Here is a 14,710-nt window from a genome sequence, read left to right on the forward strand (position 1 = left end):
TATAATATCACTAAAATGACATTATACATTGATCTGATGTAGAAACCTGGCTTAAAGGGGTTTTCCACCAACATATGTCACTTAGATATAACAGTGACAACAGGCAGGATACATTTTATAACAAATAGGTAGATATTTTTGTAACTTTTTCTCAGTTTCAGTGTGTCTATCTACACACTTCTGGGCTGTTTCTAGAAAATGTAGGCGGGCTGTAAATTTACCTTGACTTGATGCTGCTCTCCCACAGTTCCTGATTCTGTTCAGAACAGATGTTATACAAGGACAAGGTAGGGACAGTAACAGGCATAAGTGACCACCTAATGTAAATGTCAAAGGGGAATATTACCACCTTCAATCACTTCAATTTTTTGCAATTTCTTCGCTGATTGCAGTAAATATCAACCATTGGATGTAAGGAAACCATTAGATAGGCATAGAAATAGGTGTGATACTTTGAGGGACTGGAAACTCTTTGTATATGCTAAATTATACTATTACATTGATCACGATCTCCGTGTACCTGATAAGTAGCTTTACAAGCATTTTGCAGTAATGTTGTTGTCATTTGTTTGCTATCTTTATCCATCTTTTGCACAACTATTGAGCCTTCTATTTCACACATGGAGTAATTTCTGTAGTTGGACGGTGCTACCCTGTAGTGTTTGTCACATCTTTGCAGAGGCGTGTAAATTATGACCTGAAGTGCAGGTATTTTAACACCTGAGCCGCTTTTGTGAACCAGATTAAGAGATGAAAATTGATCTGTTTGCTACAGCTGAGTGTACACACAAGTGTTCTGGTCACTACTACTCCTGCAAATGGTGTACTAATATCCAGTATTACTTTTTACCATCATATAACTTAAATTGGTATTCCCAACTTCATTGCACCCCACTCATTTGGGGGACACATTTCCTATGATCTCAGGATTGATGGGGGTTCTGATCCTGTGGATAGCCTTTGATGTTGGGGATGCCCATTCAAAACAAAGACACTTGACCTACTATATAGTGATCAACTTAGGAACCTAATGGAAGTAGCACCTTTATGAGCTCTCTATTATGCATTCCTTACAGTTTGGAGACTACATAATGAATTTATACCACTGTGAATTCTAAATTACTTCAGTCCCAGAGGTCCCTTCAGACAGTACACTGTACAACTTCCATGTACAATATCTAGTTTAAAGAGAACCTCTCTTTAACTTTATACATTTTATAAACCTCCCAGTTCACTTCCCCATCATGATAAACCACCCCCTACCTTTATTTTCATTATTTTTTAGTTTTCTACTTTGATATTGCTCTGTATTTTCTGCTCAGCCTCAGGTTCAGGTACACAGACTGGTAAGGGGCTTTCCCCATCAGGTGTGACATCATTTGAAGCCATACAGGGGAGAACTTCCTCCATCACTCTGCTACCAACAGAAAACGTCAGTTAAGTGTGAGAGGAGTTATGATTGGATAATTCTGGACACCCCCCCCCCCCCTCAGCACTCCAGACAGCATTTCCTGATTTTGGACTTCTGCCAGGTCAGCAGGGGTCCAAAGTCTATGCAAAAGATGGGGAGAAATGTGCTCTGGACAAGTAGGGAGACACCTAATGGCAGATTTTTTAAACACATATAAAACATAGAAAACTTTTTTTAAACAAAGTATATTAGAAAGATTTTTTATTTACCATAAGGAGTGCAATAGCAAAAATTATTTTAAATGAGGGTGCCCATTTAAGTATGGTACGATAGGAACTTAGTTCAGTAAACATTTTTGACATCCCCATACCATAAACATGCAAGTCCAGTTTCAATGAGTATGATATCTGCACCTTACATCTTTGGGAAACACAGCTAGCACCTGGATTTTTAATGGCTCTTTAAGGTCATATTCAGAGCCCTAACGTGGTGTTTACTCTAGAAGACCAAATGCCAAAGCATGAGCATCAACCCAATTTTTAGGAGGTACTGGAGATCATAGACTGGGATACATTTTTCAAGGATGTTGGATTATAGCACTTTTAGTAACTTGAACAGAAGATATATATACAGTTTATTGCATAATAGCTATACATTCCGTTGTAAATAATTATTTTACCCCGGCATAAATGGTGGAATATGTGGACTATGTTGCTTTTTATGACATACTCCTCATGCCTGCCCTTAGGGTGGGATATGAACTGCTAAGAATTTAGGAAGCTTCACTAAATGAGGAAAATCTCGGGTTTCCTGTGAAAGGTATTATTTTACTTTTCACACTATATATAGTATCCCTGGTGAGCTCTGTCTTTAGGCAGCATAAGATTTAGAACAGTGGTCTTCAGCCTTTTTTTTTTTTTTTAGCTCACGTGCCACATTAAAATATTAACCCCTTCCCGACCTATGACATACCTGTACGTCATGGGTGGCAAGGTGTTCCCGACCCATGACATACAGGTACGTCATGGACATTACTGCCGCTACTCGCGGCATCCCGCAGCGCCCGGAAAGATGGTGGCTATCACTGATAGCCAGCCATCTTACCGTGCGACCACGGGGGGTTTCGTCCCCCACCCCCCCCAGCGATCGCTGCTATCAGCTAGTCAAATCTGACTAGCTGATAGCAGCGTTTCGCTATGAAAATACTTAGCAGCGCGGTGTGTAAGTCCCGATCACGGGGATCGGGACACACACCGCTCTGCTAAGTGTCCCTGTCCCGTCCCCCGGCGTCACTTACCCGTCGGAGCGGTGTCCCGAGCGGTCCCGGCGTCCTCCCTGCGGTCCCGGCGTCCTCCATGCGGTCCTGGCTGCGCTGCGTCCCGGAGGTGAGTTTCCGGCAGCAGTGCGGCATCTTCATTGGCAGCAGTGAGATCGCCGTAAAGCGATCTCACTGCTGCCTCTGAGAGTTTCAAAACTGCAACTCCCAGCATGCCCAGACAGCCTTTGGCTTTCTGGGCATGCTGGGAGTTGTAGTTTTGCAACATCTGGAGGTCCACAGTTTGGAGACCACTGTATAATGGTCTCCAATCTGTGCTCTTCCAGATGTTGCAAAACTACAAATCTCAGCATGCTCAGTCTGTCCAGGCATGCTGGGAGTTGTAGTTCTCTAACATCTGGAAGAGCACAGATTGGAGACCATTATACAGTGGTCTCCAAACTGTGGACCTCCAGATGTTGCAAAACTACAACTCCCAGCATGCCCAGACTGCCCAGGCATGCTGGAAGTTGTAGTTCAGCAACATCTGATCCTTCAGATATTGCCGAACTACAACTTCCAGCATGCCTTGGCAGTCTGGGCATGCTGGGAGTTGTAGTTTTGCAACATCTGGAGGCACACTAGTTGGGAAACATTGTCCGTTTCCTACCTCAGTGCCTCCAGCTGTTGCAATTGTTGCAAAACTATAACTCCCAGCATGCACTGACAGACCATGCATGCTGGGAGTTGTAGTTTTGCAACAGCTGGAGGCACACTGGTTTGGAAACACTAAGTTTGGTTGCAAAACACTTGAAAGTTTATTACTTAACTTAGTGTTTCCAAACCAGTGTTCCTCCAGCTGTTGCAAAACTACAACTCCCAGCATGCACGGACAGCCAAAGGGCATGCTCGGAGTTTGCAACAGCTGGATGTTTGCCCCCTCCCCCCAATGTGAATGTACAGGGTACACTCACATGGGCGGAGGTTTACAGTGAGTGCTGCAAGTTTGAGATGGCGCAAATTTTGCGCTGCAGCTCAAACTTCCAGCGGCAAACTTGCTGTGAACCTCTGCCCATGTGACTGTACCCTAAAAACACTACACTACACTATCACTAACCTAAAATAAAAAGTAAAAAACACTACATATACACATACCCCTACACAGCCCCCCTCCCCCCAAAAAATGAAAAACGTCTGGTACGCTACTGTTTCCAAAACGGAGCCTCCAGCTGTTGCAAAATAATAACTCCCAGTATTGCCGGACAGCCATTGACTGTCCAGGCATGCTGGGAGTTTTGTAACAGCTGGAGGCACCCTGTTTGAGAATCACTGGCGTAGAATACCCCTATGTCCACCCCTATGCAAATCCCTAATTCAGGCCTCAAATGCGCATGGCGCTCTCTCACTTTGGAGCCCTGTCGTATTTCAGGGCAACAGTTTTGGGACACATATGGGGTATCGCCGTACTCGGGAGAAATTGCCTTACAAATTTTGGGGGGCTTTTTCTTCTTTAACCCCTTATGAAAAGGTGAAGTTGGGGTCTACACCAGCATGTTAGTGTAAAAAAATACATTTTTTACACTGACATGCTGGTGTTGCCCTATACTTTTCATTTTCACAAGAGGTAAAAGGGAAAAAAGACCCTCTAAATTTGTAACGCAATTTCTCCTGAGTACGGAGATACCCCATATGTGGGCGCAAAGTGCTCTGGGGGCGCACAACAAGGCCCAGAAGGGAGAGTGCACCATGTACATTTGAGGCGATTTGCACAGGGGTGGCTGATTGTTACAGCAGTTCTGACAAACGCAAAACAATAAATATCCATATGTGACCCCATTTTGGAAACTACACCCCTCACGGAATGTAATAAGGGGTGCAGTGAGCATTTACACCCCACTGGTGTATGACAGATTTTTGGAACAGTGGGCTGTGAAAATGAAAAATAAAATTTTTGATTTGCACAGTCCACCGTTTCAAATATCTGTCAAACGCCAGTGGGGTGTAAATGCTCACTGCACCCCTTATTACATTTCATGAGGGGTATAGTTTCCAAAATGGGGTCACATGTGGGGGGGTCCACTGTTCTGGCACCATAGGGGCTTCCTAAATGGGACATGCCCCCCAAAAACCCTTTCAGAAAAACTCACTCTCCAAAATCCCATTGTCGCTCCTTCCCTTCTGAGCCCTCTACTGCGCCCACCGAACATTTTACATACGCATATGAGGTATTTCCTTACTCGAGAGAAATTGGGTTACAAATTTTAGGGTGATTTCTCTCCTTTTACCCCTTGTAAAAATTAAAAAATTGGGTCTACAAGAAAATGCGAGTGTAAAAAATGAAGATTTAGAATTTTCTCCTTCACTTTGCTGCTATTCCTGTGAAACACCTAAAGGGTTAAAACACTTACTGAATGTCATTTTGAATACTTTGGGGGTGCAGTTTTTATAATGGGGTCATTTATGGGGTATTTCTAATATGAAGATCCTTAAAATCCACTTCCAACCTGAACTGGGCCCTGAAAAATTAAGATTTTGAAAATCTTGAGAAAAATTGGAAAATTGCTGCGGAACTTTGAAGCCCTCTGATGTCTTCCAAAAGTAAAAACTTGTCAATTTTTTAATGCAAACACAAAGTAGACATATTGTATATGTGAATCAATATGTAATTTATTTGGAATATCCATTTTCCTTTCAAGCAGAGACTTTCAAAGTTAGAAAAATGCTAAATTTTCAAAATTTTCATGAAATTTTTAGATTTTTTACCAAGAAAGGATACAAATATCAGTGAAATTTTACCGATAAAATAAAGTAGAATATGTCACGAAAAAACAATCTCGGAATCAGAATGATAAGTAAAAGCATTCCAAAGTTATTAATGTTTAAAGTGACAGTGGTCAGATTTTCAAAAAATGCCCAGGTCATGAAGGTGAAAATGGGCTGGGTCATGAAGGGGTTAAACACAACAATATATTTTTAAAAACGTTCCATAACATTGCGGTATGTAGCCTAAAGGTCTGTTACATTTCTCAGGTAACCAGAAGCCTATTCTGTATTGATAAGGAGTAACAACTTAACAGTACTGTCTACAGATAGTTTGGCTGATATCCCTAGTCCTATGTCAAGACTTTGTGATGGACATAAGTTTACAGGTAGCTACCTGTAAAGAGAGCATTTTCTTCTGGAGAGTCATTTTTCATATTTTCCCCATAGAGCTTGGCCAAGAATCCCTGCACCAGCTTGTGCTCCAAATTAACCAAGTACATAATTTCAGTGGGAGAGATGCCATGTGGAAGTGCTTCTATGCTGGTATTGAAGATAGTACCTTGATAACAACCCAAATGACAAGTGATAGGGATACTGGGGGAGATATATCAAGACCCGTCCTGAGGAAAAGTTGACCGGATGCCGCATACCAACCAATCAAATCACTTCTTTTATTTTTCACAGGCCTTTTCAAAAATAATGGAATTAAAGATGGTATTAATATCTTGGTGCGAAGTGTCATTGACACCATGACATTTACGATTTCTACATACCAGTATTGCTGGCAGTTCCTGGAATTGAAAGGCAAAGACATTGGGAGAGATTTATCAAAACCTGTGTAGAGGAAGAGTGGTGAAGTTGCTCATAGCAACCAATCAGATTGCATCTTTAATTTGTACAAGGGCCTTAAAAATGAAAGAAGCAAGCTGATTGGTTGCTATGATCAACTGCACCCCTCTTTCTCTACACAGGTTTTGATAAATCTCCCCCTATGTACAATGCTTGAAGACCGCTATTGTGTCATGACCAAGGTCAATCATAGTGATCTTCATTTGATTTCTTCATTGGTACTTGCACATAGTCTTCCCTGTGCATCTCCTGAATTATACAGTGTATGGGGGAGATTTATCAAAACCTGTGCGAAGGAAAAGTTGCCCAGTTGCCCATAGCAACCGATCAGATCGCTTCTTTCATTTTGCCGAGGCCTTGTTAAAAATGAAAGGAGCGATCTGATTGGTTGCTATGGACAACTGGACAACTTTTCCTTTGCACAGGTTTTGATAAATCTCCCCCTATGTGTCTACTTATGATCTACATCAATGTTGTTCTGTATCTCCTGTGTGTATATGTGTATAAGGTTAAAGAACTCCAAAGCATTACAGTTCTCCACTTTTCTGCACAATTTCCAGTCACAATGCAATCTGGTTGCTATGGTAAAATACTGTAGCATCCGAGGTATAGAAAAGCTTTTGCAAGTGAACATACTCCTAGGCCTGTGCAGAAATGCCTGTATGCCCCTGTGTAGGTACTCTTTACAGTACCAAATCCTCCTGAAGAAAAATAAAGGTCCTAGCAGAGAATAGCTCCATAATCTAACATTCTGCAGTCTTAGCACAATAACCCTTAGGCAAAGGTAGGTCCCAGGTATGATTCATTTTGGTGCTTGGGCTCTCCTGTAGTATCAGACAGCAACCAGATGTTACAACCAGAGGCTTGTGAGGAAACAACCCACCTTCCCACCCCAAGAGGAAAAAAAGTGCTGCTGCTGCTGACAATATAGAAACACGACACAGGACTTTATAACTTGGTCAATTGTCTTTTAGCCTAATATTTTCAAGAAATATCCAACAACTGTTGTTATACTCTAAAAGTGAACACAGTGTTATATGTTTTGCAAATAGTTGGTTGAGACACAGTTAACCCCTTAAGGACCCAGACCATTTTGACCTTAAAGGGGTACTCCGCCCCTAGACATCTTATCCCCTATCCTAAGGATAGGGGATAAGATGTCTCTTATCCCCTATCCAAAAGATAGGGGATAAGATGTCAGTTCGCCGGGGTCCTGCTGCAGGGGAACCCCGGGATCGCCGCTGCGCCGTTCGCTCTGTGCGTAATGACGGGCGATACAGGGGACGGAGCAGTGTGATGTCATGGCTCCACCTCTCGTGACATCACGCCCCCGCCCCCTTAATGCAAGTCTATGGCGGGGGCTTGACGACCGCCACGCCCCCTCCCATAGACTTGTATTGAGGGGGCGGACTGTGACGTCACAAGGGGCGGAGCTGTGGCGTAACGATGCTCCGGCACCTGTATTGCCCTTCATTACGTGCAGAGCGAACTCTGTGCAGTAATGATAGCGCGGTGCCGCAGTGGCGATCCCGGGGGTCCCCAGTAGCGGGACAGCGGCGATCTGACATCTTATCCCTTATCCTTTGGATAGGGAATAAGATGTCTAGGGGCGAAGTACCCCTTTAAGGACACAGCCAATTTTATTTTTGCGTTTTAGTTTTTCCTCCTCGCCTTCTAAAATTCATTACTCTTTTATATTTCCATTCACAGACCCATATGAGGGCTTGTTTTTTGCGTGACCAGTTGTACTGTAATGACGTCACTCATTTTATCCTAAAATGTATGGTAAACCCCCCCCCCCAAAAAATGTTTGTGTAACGAAATTTAAACGAAAATCATAATTTAGCAAATTTGGGGGGTTTCATTTTCACGCTGTACACTTTATGGTAAAAATTACATGTTTTCTTTATTCTCTGGGTCAATACAATTGAAATGATACCCATGGTTACATACATTTCTATTATTGTACTGCTTTTAAAAAATCCCAAACTTTTTTTATTTACAAAATCAGTATGTTTAAAATTACCCTATTTTGACCACCTGTAACTTTCTCATTTTTCCATATTCAGGGATGTGAGGGCTCACTTTTTGTGCCATGATCTTTAGTTTGTTTTGGTACCAAATTTGCATATATGTGACTTTTTAATTGCTTTTTATAAAAAAAAATTAGCAGTTTGATGTGACAAAAAAGCAGAAATGTTTGACTTTTTTTTTTTTATGTTTACGCCGTTCGCGATACGGGATCATTAACAATATATATTTATAGTTCGGACATTTACGCACACGAAGATACCAAATATGTTTATTATTTATCTCTTTTTACACTATTTTGTATTAATATGTGGAAAAGGGGTGATTTTAAACTTTATTGGGGGAGGGGCTTTTTCACTTTTTCTTCACATTTTTTAACCTGTTAAGGACCCAGGGTGTAAACTTACGCCCAGAGTCCCGGTCCTGCGATATAACCCGGGGTTACACGGTGACCCCGCATCATATCGCGGCGGGCCCGGCGTCATAGTGAAGCCGGGACCCGCCGCTAATAGCGTGCGGCACTGATCGCGGTGCCGTGAGCTATTAACCCTTTAGCCGCTCGCTCAAAGCTGAGCCGTGCGGCTAAAAATGAAAGTAAAAGTGCCCGGCTAGCTCAGGGAGCTGTTCGGGATCGCCGCGGTATAATTGCAGCATCCCGAACAGCTGTAGCACAGGAGGAGGTCTTCTTACCTTCCTTCCTGCAGTCCGATCGCCAAATGAATGCTTCAAACCTGAGATCCAGGCTTAAGCATTCAATCGCCGAAAACACTGATTGATCCATTCCTATGGAGATGCATCAATCAGTGTTAAAGATCAGTTAATGCAATGTTATAGCCCCCTATAGGAGCTATAATATTGCATAAGAAAAGTGTAAAAAAAATCATTAACCCTTTCAATTCTCCCTTCCCCTAATAAAAGTTTGAATCACCCGGCATGTCCAAGAATAAAAAAAAACATAGTGTAAATAAAAATAAACATATGTAGTATCGCCGCATGCTGAAATGTCCGAATTATAAAAGTATACTGCTTTTTAAACTGCTCTTTCAATGGCGTACGCGCAAAAAAAAATCAAAAGTCCAAAATAGCGCATTTTTGAATAAAAAGTGATCAAAAAGTCTGATCACAACAAAAATGGTACCGCTAAAAACTTCAGATCACGGCGCAAAAAATGAGCACTCAAAGCGCCCTGAACACAGAAAAATAAAAAAGTTATAGGGGTCAGAAGATGACCATTTAAACGTATAAATTTTCCTGGATGTATTCATGATTTTTTTCTGAAGTGATACAAAATCAAACCTATACAAGTAGGGTATCATTTTAACTGTATGGACCTACAGAATAAAGATAAGGTGTCATTTTTGCCGAAAAATGTACAGCGTAAAAACGGAAGCCCCCAAAACTTATAAAATAGTGTTTTTTCATAAATTTTGTCGCACATTGATTTTTTTCCCATTTCACTGTAGATTTTGGGGTCAAATGACTAATGTCATTACAAAGTATAATTAGTGACGCAAAAAATAAGCCATCATATAGAATTTTAGGTGAAAATTTTAAAGAATTATGATTTTTTAAAGTTAAGGAGGAAAAATTGAAAATGAAAAAACGGAAAAAGCCTGGGTCCTTAAAGGGTTAAAACTTTTTATTACATTTATTTTACACTTTTTTAGTCCGGATAGGGATCTATTTATAGCAATCATTAGATTGCTAATACTGTTCAGTGCTATGCATAAGGCATAGCACTGATCAGTATTATCGGCGATCTTCTGCTCTGGTCTGCTGGAAGGCAGATCAGTGCAGAAGACCTCGGGATACGGACGGAGGCAGGTGAGGAGACCTCCGTCCACCATCTTGGCTGATCTTATCCCTGCTGCAGTGCCGCGGGCTATCAGATCAGCCATTATAAGTGCCGCACTGCCGCAGATGCCGTGATCTGTATTGATCACGGCACCTGAGGGGTTAATGGCAGACATCAGTGTGATCGCTGATGTCCGCCAATACCGGCGGGTCCGCGGCTGCTGATAGCCACCGGGAATGAAGCAAGTGCAGCTCCTGCGCTCGTGTCACAGCCGCTCCTTAAATGTACGGCGCTGTTAGATAAGTGACACTATGCAGCGCCGTACATTTACGGCGCATTTCCTTAAGGGGTTAAAGGGGTACTCCAGTGAAAAACGAATTTTTTTTTTTATCAACTGGTGCCAGAAAGTTAAACAGATTTGTAAATTACTTCTATTTGAAAATCGTAATCCTTCCAGTACTTATCAGCTGCTGTATATGTGATGTCCCAGTACAGGATATGCTCCTACAGTCCTGTCAGGTTGAGTCCCTGTATGTCCTCAGGGCTCTCCTGCAGTGTTCCCCCATATTGTGTATAGGTTGTATATTTAGTGTAAAGGACCTTTGATATGGTCACATGATTGTTAGTCACTTGATAATGGTTGTCACATGTTTAAGTCATATGTTTTGTTACCCAGAGAGCACCATGTGACCAGATGACCCGCAGCTAGCCTATGGGCTCCTTGCTCAGACCCCCTTTATAAGAGGGGGAGGTACTACAATCACTCTCTTGTGTTTCTCTTAGATCCTGAGGTCAAGTTCAGTCCAGATGTCTCAGAGCTAGTGTCCAGCACATCTGTGCAGCCACAAGTCAGTAAGCCAAGTCATCTTTGTCTGCTGTCACTATCTTCAGTCAAGTCAAGTCAGTTATAGTCAGTGTGGCTGCACTAAAGTCTGTCAAGTCTCTGCAAGTCCCAGCAAGCTGTGAGGTCCCCTGTGTTTCTCTTGGATCCTCGTTGAGCTGTAAAGACTGTACCATCTGTCTACCTCAGTAAAAGCTACTGTTAACCTTAACCTGGGCATGGACTATTATTTGCCCTGCCTAACCTAGGACTAGCGGTGCTACCTTCGGGTGGTTACATAGGCAAACCACACCCTGGCATCACGAACACTAAGGGGTTAACACTATATACCCCTGGGCAACACCATCTGCCCCTACACCTCACATCGCAGCCTGACACCACAAATACTACACAGGAAGTTCTTTTCTTTTTACATTTCTTTTCTGTCTGACCATAGTGCTCTCTGCTGACACCTCTGTCCATGTCAGGAACTGTCCATAGCAGGAGAGGTTTGCTATGGAGATTTGCTCCTGCTCTGGATAGTTCTTGACATGGACAGAGGTGTCAGCAGAGATCACATATCTGTTTAACTTTTTGGCACACCTTTAAGCAAGTTATAACATCATATGTCATGTTTATATATTAATTAACGCCTTTGACTATATATGCTTGTCCGCTGTTCCATAAATTTCTCTGTGAACCTTGTTTTAAACAAGTTAAGTGCTGAACACTGCAACGTTTGGAATTCCCATAGACCGTAAATGCAGTGGAGGACAACCATGTGTGTTGCCACTGACTATGGTTTAGATTCTAATGACTACCAGTGTACCAGGATCATTGCCCTATTGTCATCTCAGCTGGTATTTCTCATTTGGCTATAGTTAGCATGATAAGGCACTTCTATATAGGTGGAGAATGCACATGAAAACAAGCTTATGCACACAATTGAATAATAGCTCCATACAATAGTGTTGTATCAAACTGTAATACAACAGTAATAGAAGTATAAAGGGCCACCTTGTACCTCTGTATGCATTCAATCTATAAAAAGGCATACACAGTTCATGTCTGTCAGATTTCTTATGAAAATAAATTGGAGCTTGTTTCTTCCGATGTTATGTGTAGACTGCTTCTGGGTGGCTATGGCTCTGTATAAAGTACCATATGGCAGCACATGGATTGTCTACACCTCAATAGTACAAAGGGCAGAGATCACATATACCCCTACTATGTGTATGAGGTTGAAGGTGCATACCGTATTTTTCGCCCTATAGGACGCACCGGCGTGTAAGACGCACCCAATTTATAGGTGCAAAATCTAAAAAAATAAAGATTTTGAACCCAATAGTGGTCTTCAACCTGCGGACCTCCAGATGTTGCAAAACTACAACTCCCAGCATGCCCGGACAGCCGTTGGCTGTCCGGGCATGCTGGGAGTTGTAGTTTTGCAACATCTGGAGGTCCGCAGATTGAAGACCACTGCATAGGAGGTAATACTCACGTGTCCCTGCCGCTCCGGACCCGTCACCGCTGCCCTAGATGTCGCTAGATGTCGTGTCCCCGTCGCTCCAGGACGTCTCTGCTGCCGGCCGGGTATCCTCGCTCTCCGTCGCCGCCATCACGTCGTTACGCACGCCGACGCACGTACGCGACGACGTGATGACAAGGAAGGAGAGCGCCGGCCATACAGGGGATCCCTGAACGGAGAAGACACCGAGGAGGCAGGTAAGGTCCCTCCCGATGTCCTGTAAGCACTAACCCGGCTATTCAGTCGGGCTGTTCGGGACCGCCGCAGTGAAATCGTGGCGGTCCTGAACAGCCGGATTAATGTAACTTCCCCTTCAGACGCGGCGGTCAGCTTTGTTCGCCGCGTCTGAAGGGTTAATACAAGGCATCACTGCGATCGGTGATGTCCTGTATTAGCCGCGGGTCCCGGCCGTTGATGGCCGCAGGGACCGCCGCGATAGGGATGTATTCGCCGTATAAGACGCACCAACTTCCCCCCCCCCCCCCCCAGTTTTGGGGAAGAAAAAGTGCGTCTTATACGGCGAAAAATACGGTACTTTGTACATATCGGTACATATTTGTATTAAGCAGACACACACATTGGATAGCAGTCCAATGAATCCTTTCTCCTTATTCTTTTTTCATCATTGCCAGCATGTATTTGTTTTCATTGTTTATTCTCTTGCATGTTTGTTGTTACCATAATTGACTATAGAATATATTGGTGCTATACAAATAAAGGTTATACTCATAATAGTTTTTACTTTCATAATAATAGTCATGGCTTAAACAAGTATTGTTCAGCAATGATTAAACTGGCTACCCTCCATACATATACCGAGCTATATTTTCAATAGCTGTAAAGTATACATCAATAATCATAGATTGGTTGGTCTTAAAAGGGTTAATAGAAACTTGTGACATGATGACGCTATATTTTGGTTGGTAGGGATCCAAGTGCTGAAACCCTACTTATAGCTAGAACAAAGGAGTACTAGGGCGCTGCGGAGTGCTGCCCCTTTTAGCTCCTGTCACAGTTTTCTTGACCTCTTTACACAGTAACCTTTTAATATGAGTGACATATAAAAGACCACAGACATACAGATAATCTGACCAGTAAAAAGGGTCATTACAGACTGTGCATGTGTGGGAAAGATGTGTACACGATGCACACCATCTTTATTATCTGTTTTACACACTTTTTCCTCTGGGATGATAAAGGGGCTCGGTTACGGTAAAATTATCTGGGCCTTCACAAAAGACTGCATGGCTTAAAATGTGACCATTAAACAGTGAATTTGGCCTAATGTCTGCAGAATTCCATGACCGGAATGATTTTAAAAGGGCACTCCGCTGACAACAACTTATCCTCTATTCTGCCACTAGGGACCCCGCGATCTCAGGGCCGACAGTGGCGGCGTCCGGAACGTAGAAGCTTGGAGCTTCTGCTTTTGTGATGTGACGCTATGACCCCTCCATTCATGTCTATGCGAGAGGGCGTGACGGCTAGTACGTAGCTGTCACGCCTCCTCCCATAAACATGTATGAAGGGGGAGTGGCAGCTGTGTTCGCCAGTCATCGGGCACTGAGCAGAGTTCGCTCTGTGCACTGAATGACAGGGGTGCAGATATCCTTTGGATAGGGGATACGATGTTTTCAGCAGAGTACCCCTTTAATCTAATAAAAAACATTGAACAATAAAAAAAAATAATAAAGTTAAAAACAATATAAAAAATCCTGGCTACTGTTGTGAAGTACTGCAAACTCATGAGCCAGTGAAAAATGTGTGCCACTCTTATTCCACTTTTTTGGCACAAGGCATATTTTGTCTGACTTGCGGACAACACTGTAGTTAGAAAAAGTTTTTTTTCGCACAACACATAATGAAAAACACGTGTTTTAGGTAATTGTGGCACAAGTAACTAAGCACTAAGTTGTCAATTTTGCAATTGATGTATTCTTAAAGTTGTGTTTACACCTTGCATTTTATTTGTTACTGTGGCCTTACTATTGATTTGACTAATTTTTACAGCAATTTTGCTCAATAGTAAAAATTGCTAAATTTTACTATGCAGATTGTTTTGGAAATGTGTCATTTTTATTTAAATATTTTTTACAGCAATTTTGGTTATTTGCTGTAAAAATGCAGCTAAAATGAAACTGTACTGAAACAGTACTGCAAATAAAATAGGCCGTCTAAATACAGCTTCAGGTTTGTTCTATTTTATATAATAAATAAATGCGAAAAAATAATAGTCCATGTGCTATTGTGATGTTAAA

The 14,710-nt window shown here is 42.4% G+C and overlaps 1 protein-coding gene across 8 annotated transcripts in view; it reads left to right on the forward strand.

The window, feature by feature from the left end:
* The window catches only part of MCF2L (MCF.2 cell line derived transforming sequence like), a 307,099-nt gene that overhangs the window by 161,469 nt on the left and 130,920 nt on the right, over nt 1-14,710 (forward strand). The gene's annotated exons all lie outside the window — the stretch shown is intronic.

The sequence above is a fragment of the Hyla sarda genome, chromosome 2 (genome assembly GCF_029499605.1).
Source record: "Hyla sarda isolate aHylSar1 chromosome 2, aHylSar1.hap1, whole genome shotgun sequence".
NCBI lineage: Eukaryota > Metazoa > Chordata > Amphibia > Anura > Hylidae > Hyla > Hyla sarda.